Source organism: Leopardus geoffroyi, chromosome C2, assembly GCF_018350155.1.
Source record: "Leopardus geoffroyi isolate Oge1 chromosome C2, O.geoffroyi_Oge1_pat1.0, whole genome shotgun sequence".
NCBI classification, from domain to species: Eukaryota; Metazoa; Chordata; class Mammalia; order Carnivora; family Felidae; genus Leopardus; species Leopardus geoffroyi.
In genome coordinates, this window is record NC_059333.1 from 72519961 (window position 1) to 72535097 (window position 15137).

Consider the following 15137-nt stretch of genomic DNA (forward strand, 5'->3'; position numbering starts at 1 on the left):
CTTTCATTTTAGCAGTGTTTTCAAGGTCGATTTATATTGTAGTGTGTATGGATACTTCCATTTCTTTTTATGGCTAAATAATATTCCATTGTATGGGTACACCACATTTTATTTATCTACTCATCTGTTCATGGAAATAGGGCTGCTTTCACTTTTTGACTGTTAGACAAATAGTGCTTCTGTGAACATTTGTGTATAGGTTTTTGTGTGGACATACTTTCATTTCTTTTGAGTATATACATAGGAATGGAATTGCTGAGTCATAGGGTAACTCCATGTTTAACCTTTTGAGGAGCTAACAGGCTGTTTTCCAAAGCGACTGTACCCTTTTGCAATCCTGCCAGCAGTGTGTGAGAGTTCCAATTTCTCCACATCCTCACTAACACCTGTTATTTTCTTTTTGATAGTAGCCATCCTAATGGGTGTGAAATGGTATCTTGTGGTTTTAATTTGCATTTCTGTGATGGCTAATGACATTGAGTATCTTCCAATGTGCTTATTGGCCATTTTTATATCTTTTGAGAAATATGTATTCAGATCTTTTGGGAAAATATCTTGTGTTCAGCGTTGAGTGGTTTAGAACAGTGCCTCTCAGAATCTTTTGGTACTGGACTAACAACTTTTGTAAAATACTATACAATGGAAATGAAAGAAAAATTAGACATACAAAATATAAGCCCTTTTTGTTGTTAGTGTCAATAGCAAATTACTGTGAGAGTTTCTAAATTGAGTTTCTCTCAATTTTTGTATTTCATTGAGTACTGGTAGAAAACAGTTAGCATAACTCTTTTTGAGTGGTACTGTTTTACATTACTAAAAGGCATTTGAAAAGTCACACAACTTTTTCTGTGTTTGAACTCAAGGCAATTGCATGTTTCTTATATTTTCTGTACTTCCAGCTATGACTCCCAATTCTAACTTGCTACTGAGGTAATCCCACAGAGGGCTGGTTTTGAGGCTTGAGGAAAACACGCATTTCATACAGATTTTACACAAGCTAGTTACATTTTACTGGGATAAGCTAGAGTGTACCGTTTCAGCAAAGATCAGGCAAATTAAGTTTGGGGCCAGTGAGGATAGCTTTCTGACCCTTTCCCACTTTCCCTCATAGGACATACTCTCAGTGTTGATGATACTGTGCTTGTTAGAGGGGGGTTTCTGCCAGATTTCCAAAAGCACAGAAGGCAGCTTTCCCATAAAACCTCGTACTCCTTTATTTTACATCCAACCTTATCACCCTGGAGTTCCAATGTAGTTATGTTACTTGTTTGTAAATAACTTGTCACTTGGCTGTTTAACATCCTTGTTCTGAGCATAATTTTTTACCTTATTGTTTCACATTTATACAAAAATAAGCATTATTCATCCTCAGCCTCTTTCTGACCCTGTAGCCATGAATAGTCTGTGAGCATGAGCAGTTCATATCTCCTCTATCTTACTGGGCCTAGGAGGTCTAAGCATGTGGCTGGTCCAGTCTCTGAAACCTTGTAGTCTAGGGACACCAAGGAGTACATTCTAATGCTATCCTGATTATTTATGGTTTGGTTGGTGAAATTCTGAAACCATTGCGGATCATTAAAAAGTGTTTTATTTGTTTATAGCGGTCTTAAACTAATGAGGGTGTATAGAGTATTTATGAATCATGTGAAGTGAGTTTAAACATTTGTTAGTCCCTCTGTATTAAAAGAATTATATTGGACAGCATCAGATTGATGCAGCAAATTAAGAAAAATGTTCCTTGCCAGCCATGAGTTTAAAATCTTATAGAGGGGCACCTGGGTGGTACAGTCAGTTAAATGTCCAGCTTTTGATCTCGGCTCAGGTCATGATCTCACAGTTCATGAGTTCGAGTCCCACATTGGGCTCTGTGCTGATGGTGCAGAGCCTGCCTGGGATTCTGTCTCTCCTCCTCTCTGCCCCTCCCCTGCTTTTGCAGTCTCCCTCTCTCTCAAAATAAGTAAATAAACTTAAAAAAAATATCTTACAGAAAGAGAGAAGAAAAGTTAGATGCCGGGTGATTGAAGTTCAAAGAAGTGTGTAAGTGTAAAACTTACAGATGGGACTCTATCATTCTGGGTCCAATCAGAAGAGAAACCACAGAATCATTTGAACGTGGAACGAATTATTGATTATAACAAGAGGGTAGAATAATGACGCATGAGCTAGTAAGAAGTAAATACAAGTCTGAAGAATATAGTAATAGCAGATATAAGGAACAGCTGCTACCTAGGGCTCATAGCTCACTCGGCACCTAGGAAGGAACCCTCCTTCCCCCAGAGCTGAGATCTAGACCTTGTTGGAGACAGCATGCCTGTGGATACCTAAATAGCAGTGGTGCTGTGTGGGCAGAACTTGCCGAACATCTGTTCTCTAGGGTACCAGAGAAAGCTGTTGACAGGGAGGTGTTAGTTAACTCCACTACAAAAGCTCCCAAGAAGAGAGTAGGGGGAACCTGGTGGCTGCTGGGTATGCTGCTGGTCACCTTGCCGAATACAAGTCTGATGCTGGAGGAGTCTGGTGAGCAAACACACCAGAACCTGGAAGCAAAACTTTTCTCCTACAATGTCTCTCCTGCGCCCTCTACTGATAAAGCTTAACATCGTGCCCGCTGGCCAAGGAAAAACTTTAAAAGTCCCAGGTCTATTTTCAGAATAGACAGACTGGATGAACTTGGAATTGAGAGGCACTAAATCAGTAACCAGCAAGGGAATGGTATTAGTGCTGTCAGAGCTCATAGGAGTAGAACTTCTATGAGATTATGACAGTTGAAGAAGTAGTAGTATATGAGCAGGGCGCCTGGGTGGCTCAGTCAGTCAATCCTCTGACTCTTGATTTTGGCTCAGGTCATGATCTCACGGTTTGTAGGATGAGTCCCACATCAGGCTCTGTGCTGACAGCTTGGAGCCTGCTTGGGATGCCCTTTCTCCCTCTTTTTCTCTGCCCCTCCCCCATTCTCACTGTTTCTCTTAAATTAAAAAAAAAAAAGTAGTATATGAAGCTCTTGTAAGATCAATAGGGTTTTTTTTTAATTCAGCTATGATTGACATACAATGTTATATTGGTTTCAGGTGTACAGTGTAGTGATTTGACAATTCTGTATATTACAAAATGCTCACCACAATAAGTGTGGTTACCATCTGCCACCATACAGTGTTATCATTACAATCTTATTGACTATATTCCCTATACTGTACTTTTCATCCCTATGACTTATTTATTTTATAACTGGATGTTTGTACCTCTTAATCCCCTTTACCTTCACCTATTTCACCTAAAATTTTTATTTTTTTAATTGAAGATGACAGCTATTATTCTTCATTACAAAAACAGTACATGTTCATTTATAAAAATTAGAATATAGAAAAGTATTTTTCTCCTTGTGTATTGTAGAAACATGGGAAAAACATTCAGGTCTATTACCCTTAAAAAGAATCCATGTTAATCATTTGATCAAATATGGCTAGGTAGAGGAGATAGTTGGGAGGGAAAGCTTTCTGTGGTGGTGCTTGCTGCTGCTTTTGTATATTTGTTTACAGAAGAAATTGGCTTTGAAATATAATAATGCAAAATGATATATACTAGCATTTGGAGGAACTTTATCTTTGGTGTTTATGCAAAATTTATTTATGTAAGTACTTCAAAATTTTTTATTATATTTTTTGTATTATTATTTTTAATTCCAGTACAATTAACATACAGAGTTATATTAGTTTCAGGTGTACAGTATAGTGATTCAACAATTCGATGTATTACTCAGTGCTCATCACAATAATCCCTTTCACCTACTTTACCCATCCCCCCTGCCCCACCTCCCCTCTGTTGACCATCAATTTTTTCTCTGTGTTTAAGAGTCTGGTTTTTTGTCTGTCTCTTTTTTGTTGTTTGTCTGTTTTGTTACTTAATTTCCATGCATGAGTGCAATCATAAGGTATTTGTCTTGTCTGAGTGTACTTAGCATTATATCCTCTGGATCCATCCACGTTGTTGCAGATGGCAAGGTTTCATTCTTTTTTCGGGGGGTAATATTCCATTATATTTATATACCACATCTTTATTCATCTGTGTAAAAAAAATTTTTTTAATGTTCATTCTTTTTTTTTTTTAATTTTTTAATGTTTATTTATTTTTGAGAGAGAGAGAGAGAGAGAGAGAGACAGAGCATGAGCGGGGTAGGAGCAGAGAGAGAGAGGGAGACACAGAATCAGAAGCAGGCTCCAGGCTCTATGCTGTCAGCACAGAGCCTGACGCGGGGCTTGAACTCACAAACCGTGAGATCATGACCTGAGCCGAGGCCGGACGCTCAGCCGACTGAGCCACCCAGGTGCCCCAATGTTCATTCGTTTTTGAGAGACAGAGTGTGAGCAAGGAAGGGGCAGAGAGAGGGAGATACAGGATCCGAAGCAGGCTCCAGGCTCTGAGCTGTCAGCACAGAGCCCGATGTGGTGCTCAAACCCACAAACCGTGAGATCATGTGCCTGAGCCAAAGTTGGACGCGTAACTAACTGAGCCACCTAGGCACCCCATTCATCTATTGATAGACACTTAGATTGCTTCCATATTTTGCTATTGTAAATAATGCTGCAATAAACTTAGGGGTGCATATATCTTTTTGAATTAGCATTTTTTATATTCTCTGGGTAAATATGTAGTAGTAGAATTGCTGGATCATATGGTAATTCTATTTTAATTTTTTGAGGAATCTCCATACTGTTTTCTGTAGTGGCTCACCCAGTTTGCATTCCCACCAGCAGTGTACAAGGGTTCCTTTTTCTCCATTCTGACAGGTGTGAGATGGTATCTCATCGTGGTTTTGATTTGCATTTCCCTAATGAATAATGATGTTGAACATCTTCATGTACATCTTCATGTGTTCTTTTGTTCATGTCTTCTGCCCATTTTTTAAATTGGATTATTTGGAGTTTTTTGGGTGTTGAGTTACATAAGTTCTTGATATATTTTGGATACTAACCCTTTATCAGTTATGTCATTTGCAAATATCTTCTCCCATTCTGTAGGTCATCTTTGTTGTCTTTTAGTTTTGTTGTTTCCTTTGCTATGCAGAAGCTTTTTATTTTGATGTAGTATTTTTGTAACTTTTTATAGAAGCTTGTCAAATAGACAATCTCTAGACATTACTTTGGTGTTCTTTAAATGACCATCAGGAAGTTAATCACATTGTAGTTGCAGTGTAATCACATTGATGGAATGTTGCATCTTAGAAGTCCATCATGCTTTTCTCCTCTTTGCTCAAAGATTTTCATACGGATGCGCCTCTTAGTAAACAGGGTTCTGGCAGACTTAATCTGGGAAAACAAATTGAAAACTGAATTTTGCCCTTGTTGAGGTATAGGAAGTAATCCTTGCCTAGATGTCAAAGACTGAAGGATTCTCATGAAAGAAAGCCTTTATAATTCCATATCACTGTTTATTGGCATTTACACTTTAAAAGTTGGACAGTAATTCTAAAGAATGAAAGCAAAGTTCTTGGGTGTTAATTCACAACTGGGCTTATATAAATAAGTGGCCAGGATGTATAATGTTAGGCCCATTTTCAGAGATATATTCTATACTACTAAATCTAGACTGGTTCTTGTTGACTTGTCAGCCTTTTAACCAAGTTGGTACAGAAGTGAATTGTTTGCTTTCCATTTTTGATAACTTAAGGAAAACATTAAAACTTTATACTAAAGTTTAGTTTTTAAACCTTTTCGGTATAATCTTGACTTAGAAATATCTAACATTAAAATAACCACTCTTCCTCTGACTGTATATGAGTAGTTGTATAGAAGGATTTAGAATAGTGCTGTTGAACTTGAACTTGTTGCCATGATGTAAATGTTCTATATCTCTGCTGCCCAGTATAGCAGCCACTAGCCACATGTAACCACCGAGCATTTGAAATATGGCTGGTATGACTAAGTATCTGAATTTTATTTCATTTTAATTAAATTTAAATAGCCATATATGTCCAGTATATCCACCCATGTTAAATAGCGCAGTTTACAGAATGGTATGTTCATAGTGAAACAAGTTTTATTTACTTTTTTTAAAGATTATATTATTTTTTTAAGTTTATGTATTTATTTTTGGGAGGAAGAGAGTGGGGGAGAGGGACAGAGAGAGTCCTAAACAGGCTCTGTGCTGTCAGCGTAAAGCCCCATGAGGGGCTAAAACTCACAAACTGTGAGATCATGACCCTAGCCAAAATCAAGAGTTGGCCGCTTAACCACCTGAGCCACCCAGGCACACCAAAGGAAAACTTTTCTAAGTATTTAGTTGTTGTTGTTGTTGTTCTTTTTCTTTGTTTTTAAGTAGGATCCACATGCAACATGGAGATTAATTTCACAACCCTAAGATTAGAGTCATGTGCTCTATGGACTAAGCCAGCTTGGTGCCCCTTGAGTGTTCAGTTTTTTAAACCTCTGTATGTAATTTGATACTGCTTAGGAATATATATGTAATATATATATTATATATATATCCATCATTTTCCAAAAAACATTTTAAAAAATTATTTTTTTTAATGTTTATTTTTGGGAGAGAGAGAGAGAGAGAGGGACAAAGTGTGAGCAGGGGAGAAGCAGAGAGAGAAGGAGACAAAGAATCTGAAGCAGGCTCCAGGCTCCAAGCTGTCATCATAGAGCCAGGCAGGGGGCTTGAACCCACGAACCGTGAGATCATGACCTGAGCCGAAGTCGGACATTTAACCTACTGAGCCACCCAGGAGCCCCAAAAAACATTTTTCTTAAAGCAAGGAGAGATTTTTTTTTTTGTCTGTCTTTGCTGGATTATTTTATTTCATACCCTCCCAGAAGTGGAATGCAGCCTCAGAATTCTAATCACAGCCTACAGGAAGATGTGGCAGCCAGCCTCTCAGGATCATTCACAGTCAGTCTGTGAGGTGAAGCCTGTTCACTGCGATCTATAGGTAGTACTGGAGTATCCTTCCCCCATTTTTTATCTGTGGAAACTGTCTATCTTTGATGTCATTTATCAAGTCAAAGTCATGCACTTTCACAAATCATTTTGAGATGGTAAAAATGATCTCTTATTCCTCTGTACTCATGCATTCATTCAACAGATATTTATGGATTGCCTTGCATGTGGCAGGTTTTGTTGAACCATGAGTAAGGTATGTCACTTGTGGACTGAGACAGTTAAAAGCCCACATGCTCCCTTAGTCTCTCTCTTCCATTTTGGTGACAACTTGTTAACTTTAGAATCACAGCAGCCTAGATCCATAAATTATCTTAAGGCAAAATAACTTCCTCAAGCTTAGTGTCCACTAGAAATAAACCTTCTTTGTGTTAAAACATTAAGATTTTGCAGTGTTTGTTATCAGCACACAGCCTGGCATATAAAGGGTTGTTTTTGGTCTTTTATTGGTATGACAGTACTACTATAAATATTCTTACAATTTGCATATGTGCAAGAGTTTATTGGATTTATATCCAGGAATAAAACCTGCTAAGTTGCAGAATGTAAAGGCAAACAACTTTACAAGCTAATACCAAATTGTTCTCTGAAGTAGTTTTGCTACTTTGCACTCCTGCCAGCAGTTATAAAAGTTCTCTTTGCATCTTGGTAGCATTTGATTTTGGTCAGCCTTCTTAATCGAGAAGATGTAAAATGGTATCTACTAATGGCCTTAACTTACATTTCCGTATCTACTACTGGCCTTAACATTTCCATGATTTTTTATGAGGTTGGGCATGTTCTCATGTATTTTATTCACTTGTCATCTTCCATGAAATGCCCATTCGTGTCATTTGCCCATTATTTATTGGGTTGTTTGTCTTTTACTTATTTCTTTTTTGGGGGGGTGCTATTTATTCATGACAAGTATCTCACATCCATGATCTTCTTTAGTCAGAAGTTCTTTGAAACGATGCCATCGGCTTTGACCAGAGTGGAGTCGTTTCTCTCACCCCTCCTGTGAATGGCGCCACAGATAGCGTAGGTTTTAAACTGGCCATTGAACCTGCCCGTCACCTTGTCAGCTTCAGCCACTTTCAGGTGAATGGATGCGTGGTCCTTGGTGCCGATGATGCGGTTGCTAGAGGAGCATTTTCACGGCACATATAGGTCCATGAGCTCGCTGGCATCAATTTTGCCTGCCAAGGGTGCACCTGCTGCCACTGCCACTAGCGCGAGTACAGAACGTATTTCTTTATAAGAATTCTTTCTATATTCTGGATACAATTTTTGTCAACTTACTTCTGTTGCAGATATCTCCTGGTTTATGGCATGTCTTTTTATAGTATAGAATGTAGTCATATTTATCATTCTTTTCCTTTAGAGTCATAAAAGGTATTCTTCTACATAAAGATATCCTCCTATATAATTTTCTAAAAATGAGAATTTTACGGGGCGCCTGGGTGGCTCAGTCAGTTGAGCATCTGACTTCGGCTCAGGTCATGAACTCGCTTTCGTGAGTTCAAGCCCTGTATCAGGCTCTGTGCTGACAGCTCAGAGCCTGGAGCCTGCTTTAGAATCTGCGTCTCCCTCTCTGCTCCTCCCCTTTTCATGCTGTCTCTCTCTCTCTCTCAAAAATAAATACAGATTAAAATAATAATAATAATAATAATAATAATAATAATAATAAAAATGAGAATTTTCCTTTCACGTTAAATCTTTAATCCATATAAAATTTTATTTGATATGACATAAAGCAGGGATCTTTCTTCGCCTGGATTCACCAGAAGGCAGAACTTGCAGCAGAAGGCTTATGTATCTTTTCATTATTAGGAAGAATATATCCCAGGGAGCAGAAATAATGGGAAAGAGGGAGTGGAGCATACGTAGAGTGGTAGCCCATATGGAAGTGTAACTGATTGCTCAGTCCCATTGTACTGTCCTCCAGGAAGTTATAGAAAGTTTGTCACAGGATCATCCAACACAGGATAGAAAAAGGATCTAATGAGACGGGATGTCTTCTCATCACGGATAGTTATAGGTTCACCCCTGCACTACCAGATTGCACATGGGTGGGTGGCAATGTACGCAGCTCAGGAATGAAGTGAGGCATTGTTATGTTGTGTATGCATTTAAAAAATGGCCACGTCCATTCCTCAAAAACCTAAAAATAGAACTACCCTACAATCCAGCAATTGCACTACTAGGCATTTATCCATGGGATACAGGTGTGCTGTTTCGAAGGGACACATGCACCCCCATGTTTATAGCAGCACTATCAACAATAGCCAAAGTATGGAAAGAGCCCAAGTGTCCATTGATGGATGAATGGATAAAGAAGATGTGGTATTTATATACAATGGAGTATTACTTGGCAATCAAAAAGAATGAAATCTTGCCATTTGCTACTACGCGGATGGAACTAGAGGGTAATATGCGAAGCAAAATTAGTTAGAGAAAGACAAAAATCCTATGACTTCACTCATATGAGGACTTTAAGAGACAAAACAGATGAACATAAGGGAAGGGGAAAAAATAATATAAAAACAGGAAGGGGGACAAAACAGAAGAGACTCATAAATATGGAGAACAAACTGAGGGTTACTGGAGGGATTGTGGGAGGGGGGATGGGCTAAATGGGTAAGGGGCACTAAGGAATCTACTCCTGAAATCATTGTTGCACTATATGCTAACTAATTTGGATGTAAATTTTAAAAAATAAATAAAATTTTAAAAATGATAAAAAAGAAAAATAAAAAATGGCCACATCCAGCATAGAGCTGGTTGCTGGAGTAGCAGCTTGAATAAGAGACAGGTGAGGCTAAAAGGATTGGAAAAGATGCATAAGTGGTGTGGTATCTGGTACAGGATCCAATTTCTTAGATAAAAAATGTTCATAGCAGGGCAAGTCTCCACATGATTCTATTTTGGGAGTGTCTTTGCTACTCCTGAGCCTTTGTTCTTCTGTATAGATTTTAGAATTAGCTGTCTAGGGGCGCCTGGGTGGCGCAGTCGGTTAAGCGTCCGACTTCAGCCAGGTCACGATCTCGCGGTCCGTGAGTTCGAGCCCCGCGTCGGGCTCTGGGCTGATGGCTCAGAGCCTAGAGCCTGTTTCCGATTCTGTGTCTCCCTCTCTCTGCCCCTCCCCCGTTCATGCTCTGTCTCTCTCTGTCCCAAAAAATAAACGTTGAAAAAAAAAAATAGAATTAGCTGTCTAGTTTTTCATAAAACCCATTTGGGATTTTGATTAAGATTACTTTGGTATTTTTTGTTTTGTTTTGTTTTTAAATTAATTTATTTTAGAGTGAGTGCATAAGCAGGGGAGAGGAGGGGGGAGAGAGAGAATGAATGAATGAATGAATGAATGAATGAATATCCCATTCAGCATGGAGCCCCACACAGGGCTCAATCCCACAACCCTGGGATCACAACCTGAGCTGAAATCAAGAGTCAGACGTTCAACTGACTGAGTCATCCAGGTACCCCTGATTAAGATTACTTTGAATCTGTAGATTAATTTGAGGAAATTTGGCATCTGTACAGTTTTGAGTGTTAAAATTCATAAACATTAGTATCTCTCTCCATTTATTAGTTCTACTTAATATCTTTGAGTATATTTCCCCTCTGTGTAAACGTTCTAATTACATGGTTCCCAAACTGATATCCCACTGAGCTCAGAGTCACCATGGGATTTTAAATATTAGAGGGTATCGGTGATTGACATCTGTTGAGCACTGTGTGGACTTTGAGCTTTTGGGAGTTCACAGTTTCAACATTAAGTTGTGATACGTTTGATAATGTCTGTCTTTATGAAGCAATTGCTGAGATTAAAAGTACAAAGATCAGCATGGAGTAGGAAATGAGTGTGGGCAGTGTCTGAGGTCTTGAGTTGTGCAGTGCCCATCAGGTGCATGTTTCCCAAAGTTGTTTGGACCTAACTACTAGATAAATGAAACCATTTGGAATTTCTTTTGTCATTGTTGAATAATTACTGGGAATAACAAGGGCACCGTGAGTTGAGAAGATTTGGGAACTTCTGTTCTAGGAACTTGGTATTTTTTTATTATGTTATAAATGGTATCTTTTCCCTTTCCCATTTCACTTTGGGAAATGCAGTTGAGTTTTGTATATTCCTCTTTATCTTGGCAAAATTTGTGTTTACCTTAATAATTTATCATAGTTTTGTTGGCATTTTGTAGACAATCTTTTTAGTTGCAATTAATAACACTTGTTTCTTCTACCATAGCAAAACCATTGGAGGAAAAGAACTAAATGGTAATAAACCCAGATAAAAAAATTTTCAAAGCATTTTTCACAGCCTGCAGTCTCCTGTCCCCAGTCACTTCAAAAATAGTAATTCAGGTATTAATACATTTTATAGGTAATTGAATTGAAGGACTAGAGAGATAAGTGAATTGTCTTTCAGTAGTCAACTTGATTAGTTGCAGTAGTTTACTTGCCTAAACTGGCTAACATTGTTTATGTAGGTGAAAAACACATTTTGGTATTCTACGATGTTGACGTATACGTATATAACACTTTGCCAGGTGCTGTTGGGGAGTAAAGAGAGAGATAAAATTAGTACCTTCTCACAAAGGGAGTTTGGTAGAGGAAATATGATATATCATAATAGCTTATAATAGAAGCAGTGTCATAACCTGGTTAATGAGTATTTGCTAAATGTGTAACACATAGTGAAGTTCCCATTGTAGATGTTGTAACCCCGAAAGATGTAAGAACAGAAGAAAATGGGAATTTTTAACCTCTGCCAAATTGCATTTAATTTTGTACAGTGGTCTTTGTTTCACTTAATAGTAAAGCTAAATAAGTTTCACGTATTGTCTGTGAAGTGAAAAATGCGAGGACATTTTTAGCAGCCAATGGATTATTAGATTGGGTCTCTGTGGTATCTTATTTATTTCAAGTAGTGGTATTCATTCTACTTTTGTTGGTAATTTATTGAGGGGGAGAGAGAGAGAGAATCCCAACCAGGTTCTGTGCTGTCAACTGTGAGATCATGACCCAAGGCAAAATCAAGAATCTGCGCTTAACTGACTGAGCCACCCAGGTGCCCCAGTCCCCCCCTCCCCATCTTGTTCCCTTCCTCCCCCCAACAGTAACCAATCAAAGGTTTATCCTTCGATTAAAAAGATAATAAGCGTGTGTTAGTGCATATGTGCATGTCTATGTGTTGACATGCCTTTTCTTTCCCCTTAGATAAATGGTAGCATATGATACTTCTATTTTTCTCCCATCTTTGATTTTCATTAGTAGCGTACCCTGAGATCACTCCATGGGGTAGAGTGATCATTCATTTTCACATATAATACTTTAGTGGGTGATACATATAGCTAATTAAACCAGTCTCCTATTTATTACTATTTGAGATGCTTCCAGTCTTTTGCTGTTACAGGTAATACAACCCATTATTTATATATAATGTATATTATATTTGTTTATATTTGTTTATTATATTCGTTATAAGAAATAAAAGGAAAACTATAATACACATTTGTAAATAACTTGATCACAACTACTCAAAAAATCAGTATGAAGTACCTGTATCTATCTGTTCATAGGCTTGACCTAATGCAATCTCATGTAGATGTACTGCCATTGATTACTCATCCAACATGAGCATGTTGCTTTAAGTGATATGATATTACAGATGGTGAATAAACATCTCAGTAAAAGTGAACTGAGCAAAATGAAGGTCAAGGTCCTCTTGGTTTCATAGTGGTTGCATGGCTGGAAAATTCAGTGAGAGTTAAAACTGTAAAAAATATATTTTAGGGGCACCTGGGTGGCTCAGTCAGTTTAAGTATCTGACTTGGTTTGTGGGTACGAGCCCCACATCGGGCTCTGTGCTGACAGCTCAGAGCCTAGAGCCTGCTTCCAATTCTGTGTCTCCCTCTCTCTCTCTCTGCCCCTCCCCTGCTCAGGTTCTGTCTCTCTCTGTCTAAAATGAATAAACGTTAAAAAAATTTCTTAAAAAATATATTTTATATGTAAAAGAGAACTATGCTCTAGGTTCATATATATATATATATGTATATATATATATATATATACACACACATACATACACACACACACACATATATATACGTATATATTTTTATATATAACTAAACCATTGCACAGTGGGACATTCAAGAGTTATGAGGACTTGCTGGCCCGTTGCGAAATACTGGTTATCTGTGATCTCTGCTAACTACCAGTAGAACTCCTTTTAATTCCTATGAGTGTTTATAAAGTAAAACTTCAGAACTCTAAGTGTCCTTAAGTGCTTTAATCACATCCGGCAAGTGTGTGTGTGTGTGTGTGTGTGTGTGTGTGTGTGTGTGGTAAAATATACATAACATAAAACTTAACATTTTCAAAACTTTTCTTATCCCAGACAGAAACTCTGTACCCGTTAAACAATAAGTGCTCATTTCACTCTACCGTCAGGCCCTGGTGATCTCTATTCTTTCTGTCTCTATGAATTTGACTACTCCAGATGCCTCATGGAAGTGAAATTATACACTATTTGGCCTTTTGTGTCTGGCTCATTCTACTTAATGTTTTCAAAGTTGATGCTCATTAGAGCACATATCAAATTTCACTTCTTTTTTATAGATGAACATACTCTACAGTAGGTATATACCACATTTTGTTTATCCAATCCTCTAAGTTTTGGTACGTAGCTTTGTCACTCTCATTCAGTTCTAAGTATTTTCTAATTTCCATTATATCTTTTCTTAACCGTAAGTTTTTGGAGATGTTTTAAAATTTCCAAAACTTAAGGTATATTTTTCTGGTTTTCTTTTTGTTCTTGATTTCCAACTTGACTGATTTTGGTTAAGAGAATAGTGGAATTCTAATCTTTTGAAAATTTTCTTTGTCTCAAATTATTTTTATTTTGTCCTCATTCTCAAAAGAGTTTTGTTGAATCTGAAGTACGTTGGCACCTTCTCTCTGGACATTGAGAATGTTCCAATGTTTTTTGGCTGTTGTTGCTATCAGGAAGTAAGCTAAAGTCCAATTGCCGTTTTTTCTCCTTTGGCTGATTTTTGGAGCTCTTTGCTCTTTGATCTTAATTTCACTCTGATGTGTCTTTACTTTGGTGTGTGTAAATTACTTTTATCCTGCTTTTGATTTATTAAGTTTCTTCATCTTATGGATTTTGTGTCCTTCATCACTTCTAGAAATTTCTCAGCTACTAATTTATCTGGTAAACCATTCCTTCATTCATTATGTCCTTTCTTCTGAAACTCCAAATAGTTATATCTTAGGTCATCCAACCTACTCATCTTACTTTTCTTTCATATTTTCTCTTTGTGTCTATGCAGCATTCTAGTTACTTTCTAAAGAGACCTACCTCACTCAGTTCACTAATTCTTCCTTCCACTAAGTCTGCCCTCCTTTTTACTTCAAATGTCAAATTCAGATATTCAGGTATTATGGTTTTTTTTTTAAGTTTTTAAATTTGAGATTGAGAGAAACAGAATGGGGGGGGGGTGAGCGGGGAGGGGCAGGGGGGGTGGGGAGAGAATCCCAAGCAGGCTCTGCACCGACAGTGCCTGTTGAAGGACTCGAACTCCCGAATCATGAGTTCATGGCCTGAGCCAAAGTTGGACACTTAACTGACTGAATCATTCAGGTGCCCCTTTCCAAAAGTTTTGTATGGTGGTTTTTCATATTTGCTTTTTTTCAAACTTCTGATACATATTCTGTGTCAAATCATTCTACATCTATTTCACCAGTCTGTTTTGGCTAGTTCTGTCATGGTGCTTTGTTTTGTTTTCTGAATTTTCACTATGAGATGTTCCTTTTCCTTAGAATTTTATCTTTGGGTATTATTTGAGCTCTGAGTAGTACCCAAAAAGATCTAAAGTTCTTGTCATTTGATTTTACCATTCACTAGCATGACCATATTTAATTAAACCTATTTGGGAATTTGGGGGACCTCAGAGGTGGGATGAATTCATACCAAAAAACGTACATTTTGTTGTTAGGATTTCTCAGAGAACCTCACCCCCAGCCCCCACTCCACAGTATCACTGGACTCAAAATACTGAAGGTTTTCTTGTTCCGTTTGGCCCAGAGGGATTCATTCCTGATTTACTCTTGAACAGATTATACTTTTTAGGTTGAAAATCTATTAGATTTTTCAATTCAGGCAGACTTGGCTTTATCACCTGTCCCCTGTGACAGCCATCAAAGTGGAAATTTAAGGT

At 37.8% G+C, this 15137-nt stretch overlaps 1 protein-coding gene and 1 pseudogene across 1 annotated transcript in view; one reads left to right on the top strand and one right to left on the bottom strand.

Annotated features, from left to right (window-relative positions):
- Positions 1–15137, top strand: part of PAK2 (p21 (RAC1) activated kinase 2) — a 100342-nt gene that overhangs the window by 18185 nt on the left and 67020 nt on the right. The window lies entirely within an intron of this gene.
- Positions 7824–12532, bottom strand: LOC123610344 (annotated as a pseudogene).